Source organism: Odontesthes bonariensis, chromosome 11 (genome assembly GCF_027942865.1).
Source record: "Odontesthes bonariensis isolate fOdoBon6 chromosome 11, fOdoBon6.hap1, whole genome shotgun sequence".
In the NCBI taxonomy this organism is placed as follows: domain Eukaryota; kingdom Metazoa; phylum Chordata; class Actinopteri; order Atheriniformes; family Atherinopsidae; genus Odontesthes; species Odontesthes bonariensis.
This window is the reverse complement of record NC_134516.1, coordinates 9,423,183-9,435,813: the sequence shown is the minus strand read 5'-3', so window position 1 is coordinate 9,435,813 and position 12,631 is coordinate 9,423,183. Positions and strand designations below refer to the sequence as shown.

General features: G+C 44.9%; 2 non-coding genes across 2 annotated transcripts; both read left to right on the top strand.

The window, feature by feature from the left end:
- Positions 1–1,136: 1,136 nt before the first annotated feature.
- On the top strand, positions 1,137–1,218 carry trnas-gcu (transfer RNA serine (anticodon GCU)). The gene has a single exon. It is a non-coding gene; the product is annotated as a tRNA-Ser (tRNA).
- Positions 1,219–2,220: 1,002 nt separating this feature from the next.
- trnas-gcu (transfer RNA serine (anticodon GCU)) lies at positions 2,221–2,302 on the top strand. The gene has a single exon. It is a non-coding gene; the product is annotated as a tRNA-Ser (tRNA).
- The last annotated feature ends 10,329 nt before the right edge of the window (positions 2,303–12,631 follow it).

Genomic DNA, 12,631 nt, shown 5'->3' with positions numbered 1-12,631 from the left:
GTAGTTTAAGACGGAATTTTTTATGGTCAAACTAACAAGCGAGAGGACGAGGTGGCCGAGTGGTTAAGGCGATGACTGCTAATCCATTGTGCTTTGCAAGCATGGGTTCGAATCCCATTCTCATCGGCTTTGCATGTCAACTTATGTGCTGGTGTGTTGTTTGTTAGTATTTCTTATTCCACTTCTGACCAGCAGGGTTTTCAAACAATGCTTTTGTCGCAATATTTTTATTTGCTTACACTAGGTTCATTTGGCCGATTGAATCTATCATGAAGAATTTTGAGTGTGACTTCAGGCTAATGTGAAAGAGCTGTCTTTCTTTCAGTTTGCTTCCACCTTTGCTACATCCAGCTGTTCATCATTTCCTCCACAGAGCACAAGAACAAAGGAAAGACGAGTGGAGAATGCGGGCGTCGATCCCGCTACCTCTCACATGCTAAGCGAGCGCTCTACCATTTGAGCTAATTCCCCTTTAATTGTTGCATTCTTAGCGCTTCCAAATTAACGACCATTTCTGACCAAACGATCCATTCCTTGATACATCAAAAGTAATTGATCTCACAACTGAAGCTTGTTGGTTTTTCTCAGAGTGGTTGAATGTATCAAGTAGAGTCTTGTGTTCGATCAGTGAGACATGGAAAATCCGTAGTGTTTCATGGTTTTGCAGATTCTTATTTCTTTCCCTTTTTAAACAAATTTGAATTTGCACATTAGTTGGTTTGTCTTTATAAGATGACCATTAAGGCCTCTCACCAGAAGAGCACCTAAAAGATTTCTGAGGAGTGTGGACATAAATCCCGAAACATTTTACCTGGAAAGCAAGCCCTTCATAATTTGACCTAATTTGCCTTCCACATTTGGGTATATACTGAAGAGATTGTAATAACACCAACCCTAAATTTGACTTGTCCAAGTGCAACTGCTTTTGTTTCGCCCAATTTTAAATCAAACAACCTCAAACATCCCTACATGAAACCACATTTAGATAATAATGATTCTATTTTAGTGAAAGGAGGATGAATTCATACCCTCTGTACGCAAGGCCATTGTATCGAATGAGGCTTCAATTTGAGATTGAAATTATACCAGCTGTAGTTTAAGACGGACATTTTTATGGTCAAACTAACAAGCGAGAGGACGAGGTGGCCGAGTGGTTAAGGCGATGGACTGCTAATCCATTGTGCTTTGCACGCATGGGTTCGAATCCCATTCTCGTCGGCTTTGCATGTCAACTGGTGTGTTGTTTGTTAATATTTCTTATTCCACTTCTGACCAGCAGGGTTTTCAAACAATGCTTTTGTCGCAATATTTTTATTTGCTTACACTAGGTTCTTTTGGGCGATTGAATCTATCATGAAGAATTTTGAGTGTGACTTGAGGCTAATATGAAAGAGCTGTCTTTCTTTCAGTTTGCACCCACCTTTGCCAAATCCAGCTGTTCATCATTTCCTCCACAGAGCACAAGAACAAAGGAAAGACGAGTGGAGAATGCGGGCGTCGATCCCGCTACCTCTCACATGCAAAGCGAGCGCTCTACCATTTGAGCTAATTCCCCTTTAATTGCTGCATTCTTAGCGCTTCCAAATTAACGACCATTTCTGACCAAACGATCCATTCCTTGATACATCAAAAGTAATTGATCTCACAACTGAAGCTTGTTGGTTTTTCTCCTAGTGGTTGAATGTATCAAGTAGAGTCTTGCGTTCGATCAGTGAGACATGGAAAATCCGTAGTGTTTCATGGTTTTGCAGATTCTTATTTCTTTCCCTTTTTAAACAAATTTGAATTTGCACATTAGTTGGTTTGTCTTTATAAGATGACCATTAAGGACTCTCACCAGAAGAGCGCCTAAAAGATTTCTGAGGAGTGTGGACATAAATCCCGCCACATTTTACCTGGAAAGCAAGCCCTTTATAATTTGACCTAATTTGCCTTCCACATTTGGGTATATACTGAAGAGATTGTAATAACACCAACCCTAAATTTGACTTGTCCAAGTGCAATTGCTTTTGTTTCGCCCAATTTTAAATCAAACAACCTCAAACATCCCTACATGAAACCACATTTAGATAATAATGATTCTATTTTTGTGAAAGGAGGATGAATTCATACCCTCTGCACGCAAGGCCATTGTATCGAATGAGGCTTCAATTTGAGATTGAAATTATACCAGCTGTAGTTTAAGACGGAAATTTTTATGGTCAAACTAGCAAGCGAGAGGACGAGGTGGCCGAGTGGTTAAGGCGATGGACTGCTAATCCATTGTGCTTTGCACGCATGGGTTCGAATCCCATTCTCGTCGGCTCTGCATGTTCACTTGTGTGCTGGTGTGTTGTTTGTTAGTATTTCTTATTCCACTTCTGACCAGCAGGGTTTTCAAAAAATGCTTTTGTCGCAATATTTTTATTTCTTTACACTAGGTTCTTTTGGGCGATTGAATCTATCATGAAGAATTTTGAGTGTGACTTCAGGCTAATGTGAAAGAGCTGTCTTTCTTTCAGTTTGCACCCACCTTTGCCAAATCCAGCTGTTCATCATTTCCTCCACAGAGCACAAGAACAAAGGAAACACGAGTGGAGAATGCGGGCGTCGATCCCGCTACCTCTCACATGCAAAGCGAGCGCTCTACCATTTGAGCTAATTCCCCATTTAATTGTTGCATTCTTAGCGCTTCCAAATTAACGACCATTTCTGACCAAACGATCCATTCCTTGATACATCAAAAGTAATTGATCTCACAACTGAAGCTTGTTGGTTTTTCTCAGAGTGGTTGAATGTATCAAGTAGAGTCTTGCGTTCGATCAGTGAGACATGGAAAATCCGTAGTGTTTCATGGTTTTGCAGATTCTTATTTCTTTCCCTTTTTAAACAAATTTGAATTTGCACATTAGTTGGTTTGTCTTTATAAGATGACCATTAAGGCCTCTCACCAGAAGAGCACCTAAAAGATTTCTGAGGAGTGTGGACATAAATCCTGAAACATTTTACCTGGAAAGCAAGCCCTTTATAATTTGACCTAATTTGCCTTCCACATTTGGGTATATACTGAAGAGATTGTAATAACACCAACCCTAAATTTGACTTGTCCAAGTGCAACTGCTTTTGTTTCGCCCAATTTTAAATCAAACAACCTCAAACATCCCTACATGAAACCACATTTAGATAATAATGATTCTATTTTTGTGAAAGGAGGATGAATTCATACCCTCTGCACGCAAGGCCATTGTATCGAATGAGGCTTCAATTTGAGATCGAAATTTTACCAGCTGTAGTTTAAGACGGAATTTTTATGGTCAAACTGACAAGCGAGAGGACGAGGTGGCCGTACCCGCCAGTTTCTGGACTGTCTCTGAGGTCCGAACATATCCTAACCTTTTCCGAACATATTGCTACATTTCCTAACAGGTCCTAACCAAGGTCCTAACACATCAAAGAGTTTCAAACGAGGTCCGAACACAATTCCGAACAACTCCTAACAAATCCTAACAAAGTCACGTGACGTAGAAGGCGGGGTTATCTTTTTAGAATATCGGCCATGTTTTTTCATCGCACCGCTTAACACCAGAGCAGTAAGTGTAATTAAAGGTTGGAAAACTTTGTTAATACTCATAAAAGCAACGCCATGTCAAAGCCGAATGTTAAACCGTGTGACAAAACAATATAAGGTGTAATCTTACCATCCTGTTAGCGCGTAATTCAACTTGTATTTCAACTTTCTTGTTACGTAGCCGTTTTGCTAACGGAGCTTCTGCCTGTAATAACGTCGCTGTACACATAGCGCTGTGTGGCGATGGTGGGGATAATGGTGATATGACATAATCAGAAGACCAATAGTAACTTATTTGTTTGTTTATTTGCTCTATAAATGCTGCCGATTTCTAGGGGAAATCCTTAAGATGTGAAAGAATGGTGCCAAGTTTCATTGTCCGTCAGTGGAATAGTAATTTATCGGCAATCTATGGTGGTTTCTCTTCTCCGTTAATGGAGCCTGGTTATGTGTTTGAGCAGAGCAGACAGATGTGTCCAGATGTTTTGAACATGCTTAATAATTATTATTACTTCATTATATAGCACATTTTAAAACATACATTTACAAAGTGCTTCACAACAATAATAAAACAGTAATGCAAAACATGCCTTTATACATACATACATACATACATACATACATACATACATACATCCTGTATATACATACATACATACATACTATATATTCATACATACATACATACATACATACATACATACATACATACATACATACATACATACATACTATATATTCATGCATACATACATACATACATACATACATACATACATACATACATCCTGTATATACATACATACATACATACATGTATAATTTCCTCCACTCTGTCTGTACACATAGCCTAGCTTTACATTAACCTGTTTTATTAATGTTTGCAGATGACTAAGAGAGGGAAACCTGATGCTATACTGGAGGGACATCTGTGTAAAATATGCCCAGGGCCAGTACCACTTCTCTACTGGCAAACGTCCAGGGGCCAAGAAGTGGAAAAGAGCCCTGGAGAAAATAAAATGCTTGTCCCCTGCAGAACCACACAAAGGATCTGTTTGGGAGAAGCCTTCTGTGCTCCTGTGGGTTCCACAAGGTAAGTGAAATGATTTTCTAAGTCCTGATAAGTCACTGCAGCATGTGGATTTATTTATTGAACAATATATATCTGCACAATTCTGGAGAAAACTGTGAGTGTAGGATTCTGTGTTGCATGTAGCAACCCCCCCCAGCCAGCAAATCTGTCATCAGTCCCCGGCTCCAGTAAGGCAGCAGAGGTTCAGATGGAGGCAGGTCGAGTCCGAGTCGGCGCAGAGACAGAGAGAGGGGACACAGAGGCAGGGAGAGGAGACACAGACAGGGAGAGGAGACACAGAGGCAGGGAGAGGAGACACAGAGACAGGGAGAGGAGACACAGAGGCAGGGAGAGGAGACACAGAGGCAGGGAGAGGAGACACAGAGACAGGGAGAGGAGACACAGAGGCAGGGAGAGGAGACACAGAGGCAGGGAGAGGAGACACAGAGACAGGGAGAGGAGACACAGAGGCAGGGAGAGGAGACACAGAGACAGGGAGAGGAGACACAGAGGCAGGGAGAGGAGACACAGAGGCAGGGAGAGGAGACACAGAGACAGGGAGAGGAGACACAGAGGCAGGGAGAGGAGACACAGAGGCAGGGAGAGGAGACACAGAGACAGGGAGAGGAGACACAGAGGCAGGGAGAGGAGACACAGAGGCAGGGAGAGGAGACACAGAGACAGGGAGAGGAGACACAGAGGCAGGGAGAGGAGACACAGAGGCAGGGAGAGGAGACACAGAGGCAGGGAGAGGAGACACAGAGACAGGGAGAGGAGACACAGAGGCAGGGAGAGGAGACACAGAGACAGGGAGAGGAGACACAGAGACAGGGAGAGGAGACACTGAGACAGGGAGAGGAGACACAGAGACAGGGAAAGGAGATACAGAGGCAGGGAGAGGGGACACTGAGACAGGGAGAGGAGACACAGAGACAGGGAGAGGAGACACAGAGACAGGGAGAGGAGACACAGAGGCAGGGAGAGGAGACACAGAGGCAGGGAGAGGAGACACATAGGCAGGGAGAGGAGACACAGAGACATGGAGAGGAGACAAAGAGGCAGGGAGAGGAGACACAGAGCCAGGGAGATGAGACACAGAGACAGGGAGAGGAGACAAAGAGGCAGGGAGAGGAGACACAGAGGCAGGGAGAGGAGACACAGAGACAGGGAGAGGGGACACTGAGACAGGGAGAGGAGACGCAGAGGCAGGGAGAGGAGACACGGAGACAGGGAGAGGAGACAAAGAGGCAGGGAGAGGAGACACGGAGACAGGGAGAGGAGACACAGAGACAGGGAGAGGAGACACAGAGGCAGGGAGAGGAGACACAGAGACAGGGAGAGGAGACACGGAGGCAGGGAGAGGAGACACGGAGGCAGGGAGAGGAGACACGGAGGCAGGGAGAGGAGACACAGAGGCAGGGAGAGGAGACACAGAGACAGGGAGAGGAGACAAAGAGGCAGGGAGAGGAGACACAGAGACAGGGAGAGGAGACACAGAGGCAGGGAGAGGAGACAAAGAGGCAGGGAGAGGAGACACAGAGCCAGGGAGAGGAGACACAGAGACAGGGAGAGGAGACACAGAGGCAGGGAGAGGAGACACAGAGGCAGGGAGAGGAGACACAGAGGCAGGGAGAGGAGACACAGAGGCAGGGAGAGGAGACAAAGAGGCAGGGAGAGGAGACACAGAGCCAGGGAGAGGAGACACAGAGACAGGGAGAGGAGACACAGAGACAGGGAGAGGAGACACAGAGACAGGGAGAGGAGACACAGAGGCAGGGAGAGGAGACACAGAGGCAGGGAGAGGAGACACAGAGGCAGGGAGAGGAGACCCAGAGGCAGGGAGAGGAGACACAGAGGCAGGGAGAGGAGACACGGAGACAGGGAGAGGAGACACGGAGGCAGGGAGAGGAGACACGGAGGCAGGGAGAGGAGACACAGAGGCAGGGAGAGGAGACACAGAGACAGGGAGAGGAGACACAGAGGCAGGGAGAGGAGACACAGAGACAGGGAGAGGAGACACAGAGACAGGACAAACTAAGCAACACTGATTGACCAGAGTATTCCATCCCCTCCTCCTCTCTTCCTTAGGCTGCCCCCTACTCAGAGGACATGCATTTCTGCTGTGTGATGATTGTGCTACTCATGGAGGAGATGGATGTGTATGCATGTCCTTTCTTCATCTTTGTGTTTATACTGGTTACAGGCGAGCGCATAGGAGTGGAATATTTATTGGCCCAGACCAACAGAGGTGACCTCCTGGCTCCATCGCAGGTCCCTGAAGTCCCCTCGCAGGTGCCTGAGGAGGAGGAGGAGGAGCCGGATGACACCATCAGCACGCCTGACATTGTGGGCCAGTCAGCTGCGATAGGGGCTGGTGATCCTCCGAGTGCTGTGATGGGTGACGCTGAACCCGGACCCCTCGTCACAGAGGTCAATAACACTTTCTGTAACACCTTACTCTAAAGCACAATATTTAACTGAAGTAAATCTGGTCACATTTTAATAAGATAAATGAATGTAAAATCAGCATGGCTCACATATTAGAAACAAGAGCAAGCTCCCTTTTCATATGCTCCCCCATTTCCCCACTTTCCATCTACAGATGCTCCTGCTTTTTCTCAGGCTCCTCAACCACAAGCTCCTCCAGAGGGCCTTCCAGGTGCCCAGCCAAGGCAACCTGCCTGGAGGCTGAACAAAGCTGCCCAGGAGGATGAGGAGCGAATGGCAAGGGGGGAACAGCCCCGGAAGAGGCAGAAAAAGGAGACATACCACTACACCTGCAAAGTGTGTGGCCAGGACAAAAACAAACAGACTGGACACACCCAGCTAAAGGGGCGGTGGTACAGTCCAGAGTCAGGACAGACCCTGGATGGCTGGAGGAAGAGTGGAGGCCTAAAGTCACCATTACCTGTCTCTCTCTGGTGTTTGTCTGTCTGTCTCTGGGTTGTTCCGGTCCGTCTCTCTGTCTGTTGGCGTGGATGTATGACAGGGCCAGAGCTGAGGTGCACAGTGTGGGAGCTGCTGTGTGTGTGTGTGTGTGTGTGTGTGTGTGTGTGTGTGTGTGCCAATAGTTCTGTTCTGTTCGGTTCGGTTTCAGTGAGACAGGAGGGACGGCCATGTACATACTTAATGCACTCCTGACCTCCTGAACGATATGTATATAGTGTATGTCAAATTAAATTTAATGATTTTTGCCAAAAACAGCCTTCCTGTTTTTATTTAATTTCCTCTTGAATAACAGGACAGTGAGTGTCATCCACTGAATGTGATTGTGAAAACCAAAGCCAGAATCATTTACATTTATTCACAAAACACAACACTCTTTGCTGCTCAATTTGGAATTTGTTTTATTCATTTGTGCTGCACAGATGTAGTCTATCAAATAATTGAGATTACGATAAAGGAGGGGAAACATGATGGGGAGTTATTTACATTTACAGTTATAGATTGTTAATACTGTTTTAACTTCAAATGTAGCACATGGTAATTTGAGTATTTGAATATTATATCATATTCATTTCATCATATTTAATGCATTCATGTGCGTAACTGCATAATAACAGGGTTATTACTTTGGTGATTTGTATGGAAAAAGAGTTACTGTGTTAAAAATGACTACGTTACCCAAAATACATTGCGAGACGAGAGAGCAAGCTAAGATACAAGTGATATTGCCACAGCACCGGTTCGTATCCCGCAAGAGACATGACGATTAAAGTGATGATAAACATTGCAATAAGTGCAGAACTGTGTGTAAACAATGTTGAGAAGATAGAAGAGTAGATAAAAAATATATACAGTGTACATTCTCCTCCTTTTTCCTCCTTTTCTTTCTCTCTCTTTCCCCCCCTTTTTCCTCTCTTTTTTCTTCTTTCCCCTCGCCGGGCAGTCCCTTTTGCCCCATTTTTGGCCGAGTGGTTAAGGCGATGGACTGCTAATCCATTGTGCTTTGCACGCATGGGTTCGAATCCCATTCTCAAAGCTGAGGGGTCCTAAGTTGAAGTGTTATTATCTGTTCTTTGGACAATGAATCACAGAGCATTTACTGATGATAATATGGTCTTTCTTTCACTCTGTGATGCTGAAGTGTTGGAGGGCAGCAAATTAGCAGCAGAATAAGTCCCACTTCAGGCCGTCAGACGGTGCAATTTGTACCCGAGGAGGCAGATACTGTGAGGGAGGAGGATGCCTTCACTGAACTGAACTGACCAGTAACATAGATTAAAGAATCAGAATTAATCTATTACAAAGACTTGGAAAAAAATGGCTTTTTACATAAAAGTGTTCCATGGCTCAGTTTGCCCCAGGTTGTTGATCCGGGTCAGGGGGTAAGTTGCACCGTCTGGGGGTGAACTGACCATCAAACTCAATCTAAATCAAACCTGTTAGAGATTCCAACCATAACTTGCCTCTTTGAAAAACTGATTTAAAAGTTTATTTTTGTTTTACAAGTGGTCATATTTATTTTCTTCAAGACAACTGAACATTAAATGGAACAAAAAAATTTAATTAAAGTTGGAATCTTCCCCAAAACAGAAATACTGTTGAATAAAACTGGAGAAATACTGAAGTGCAATGAATGAATAAATGTCCCACAAACTCTCCATCCTTCCATTTGCTTTACATGGTTTCAGGGGGACTTTGTTCAGGTTTCTCCCATTTCGTCTTCCTTTCTCTGTCATGGCTGCTTTTATCTTTACTCCTACACATGCGCTTGATGTGGCCTTTCCTCCCACACTGGTGGCAATCACGATCCTTGAACCAGCAGTCCTCATCGGCGTGATTCGTTTTCCCGCAGCGGCGGCATCCGTCTCTTCTTTGTGAAAACACCGCATTCACTTTAAGAGAGCTGCTCAACTGCTGTACGTCGCGTGCAGCCGTCTCCGCCGACACAGCACAATCCACTGCTTTCTGGAACGTGAGGTCTTTCTCAGTCAAAAGACGTTTCTGCACAGTTTCACTCTTTAAACCGCACACAAATCTGTCCCGTAGCGCATCTTTCAGATATGCACCAAACTCACAATATTCCGACAGTCCTTTCAGTACCGCCACATAAGCCGCTTTCGGACAGACAGTTCTAAGAAAGTAGTTATCAGAACTACCCTCCTCGAATTTCGTTCTGATAACTGTCCTTCCCCAGCGGAACTGTTTCAGTCTGCATTCGCACATGAGTCGGGACCTGATAGGGACTGATGCGCCGCGCGCAGCCGTCTGCTTCAGTGACGTGTTAGCCGTTAGCCGTTTAGCGCTACATTCAAGCACAAAACAAAACGGTAAAAGTAAGGAGAGTAGAAAAAACACCACCAAGAAGCTAATATGGAGAGCGGGGAGGCCACCGTGTTTATGGTCTGCATGATGGTGATATTAATCATGGACAATCACATCAGGCGTCTAATATCGAGGCTGGAAAAGCTCACAGAGAGAGTCAGGAGACGATACTTTTTTATTTCATGAAGGAAGAAAGGAGAGCAGAGCGCTGCAGACTAATGAGACAGAGTGTAAGTTTAACTTATTAAACACCCGCTGGTTGTGTCTGTGTCATATGAGGAGACATTTCAGCCGTGACAGCATGGCATGGGGCGTAGCTACCGACCACCACACACCTCCGTTAGATTAGTTCTATAGAACCATGAAAAGACCCGACCTCGGAGAAGGAGCTAAATAGTTATAGGAACTAAGGGAGAAAGCCCCGAGTTCCTGTATGTCCGAACACGGGAGAAAACGGCCCCGCGGATTAAAAGGTTATTAGAACTGCCAAAGGTTCCTACAGTCCGAAAGCGGCTATACTGTGCCACTGTTCCCTCTTCCCCCTGATTCCGCCCCAAGCGGCTTCGGGGTGAAATGGGTTTGCAAAACATCCACCACATAGTCATAGTCCAGCTCCCCAGGCTTGTTGGGAGCAACCAGACTGCGGAGTAGTCCATATGCTTTCGGTCCCATAACACTAAACAGCACAGGTAGCTTCTTACCGGACTTAATCTCATTAGCCAGGACGTAATGTTCAAAACGTTCCACATACGTTGTCCATTGTTCTCTGGTCTCATCAAAAGTATCCTTGTGTCCAATTATTCCAGCCATGGTGCGTTTTTCAGCGGATCCTGTAGACTCGTCGGAGGATCCTCAAGGTTGGATCCAAAAGATTAGAATGTCATCCAGATAAACGAAGACAAACCTGTTTATCCAGTCACATAACACATTGTTCACGAGAGCCTGAAACACAGCAGGGGCATTAGTGAGTCCAAAAGGCATTACCAAATATTCAAAGTGGCCCAAGGGAGTATTGAAGGCCGTCTTCCATTCGTCTCCCTCTCCTATTCTAACTAAATGGTAAGCATTGCGTAGATCCAGTTTGGAAAAAATAGTAGCACCCTGTAAGAGTTCAAAGGCTGAGTTAATAAGTGGCAGAGGGTATTTGTTCTTCACAGTGATGTTATTTAATTCCCGATGCAGGGACGAAGTGTTTTATCCTTCTTCTCAACAAAGAAAAACCCCGCACCGACTGGGGAGAACGAACGACGAATGATTCCAGCTGCTAACGAGTCTGAGATGTATTCTTCTATGGATTCTCTTTCATGACTTGACACCTTGTACAGGCAACAAGAGGGGAGAGGAGCACGAGGGAGGAGATCAATGGAGCAATTATAGGGCCAATGAGGTGGGAGAGACAGAGCACGATCTTTACAAAATACTTCTGCTAGGTCATGATATTCACAGGGCACAGAAGAAAAATTAGGAGGTTCAGGCTTTTGATGGGATTCTTTTCTTTTATTATAGCTGGGAGGGGATGCTGACTGCAAACACACTGAATGACAGAACTGACTCAAGCCAGTAAGTTTACCAGTGGACCAATTAAGGTTGGGGTTATGTTTATTTAACCAGGGATGGCCAAGGACTATGGGTGTGTTGGGTGCTTAAAAAACAAAGAACTGAATGTCCTCATGGTGATTACCTGAAATAATGAGGTGCACGGGATGAGTTTTGAGGGTTACTTGTGCGATGATCATTCCATTTAACGCAAATGCTGGTATAGGCGTTGGGAGAGGTTCAATGGGGATCTTTAATTGAGAAACCAGATGGGTATCCAGGAAACTTAGCTCCGCCCCAGAATCAATGAGTGCTTAAAAACATTTATTTTCTCATGTGTCTATGCATGAAATCTACATGGTATCTTTTAATTTATCTAGACTGTTGCTTGTTTTTAATCACTTTAATTATTTTATTTGTTTCTCTTTATGTTCTTTTATGTATTCTTAATGCTTTTTCCACTCCCCGCTGCAATGCTTTGAAGTAAAGTAAAACATGTTTTGTACATGAAATGTGCTATACAAATATATTTGACTTGACTAAACACGAGTCAGTCACAGAGTACCACAGCTTCTGCAGGTACTGCTTAGTCCAGACACCTTTTTAGATTGAGGTGAAACAACTTTCAGAGAATTGGTTCAACATTTCAGAGAGGAGATATACTTCCTGATGACACAGCTTTGCAGTCACAATGTTTTCGTTAAATGAAGCTGCCTCATCTAACTGCTGTGCTCTTTCTGCACAAACTGGACTGGCCTGCCTGCAGTCCTGACCTCTCTCCAATAGAGAATGTTGGAGAACTTCGAAACAACCACCACCCCATACTGTTACACACCTTAAGACATGTTTACAGGAAGAATGGGACAAATCTGGGTCCACACCTGTCAGCTGTGGAAAGGGCAGTAAAAGCTAAACTGAACTGAATACAGACATCCCAAGTTCCAAAAACTCATTTCAGGGAGATGACTCAGTCTCCCCCCCCCCCCCCCGACAAGCAGTCGCCCTGGACGCTCGTTGAACAGAGCGTCGCTTTGGACAGACAGGTTTCAAAAGCAACCTCTCCCCACACCCCTCTCGCAGTCGAAACGCGCAAGTTGCACGAGTTATTTTATTGCCTGCACGCTCTCACTCGCATTGAAAAAAAAAAAAAAAAAAAAAAACTCCCTCGAATAGTCTAAAATCCGGGATATTTTATCCGACTCGCGGGC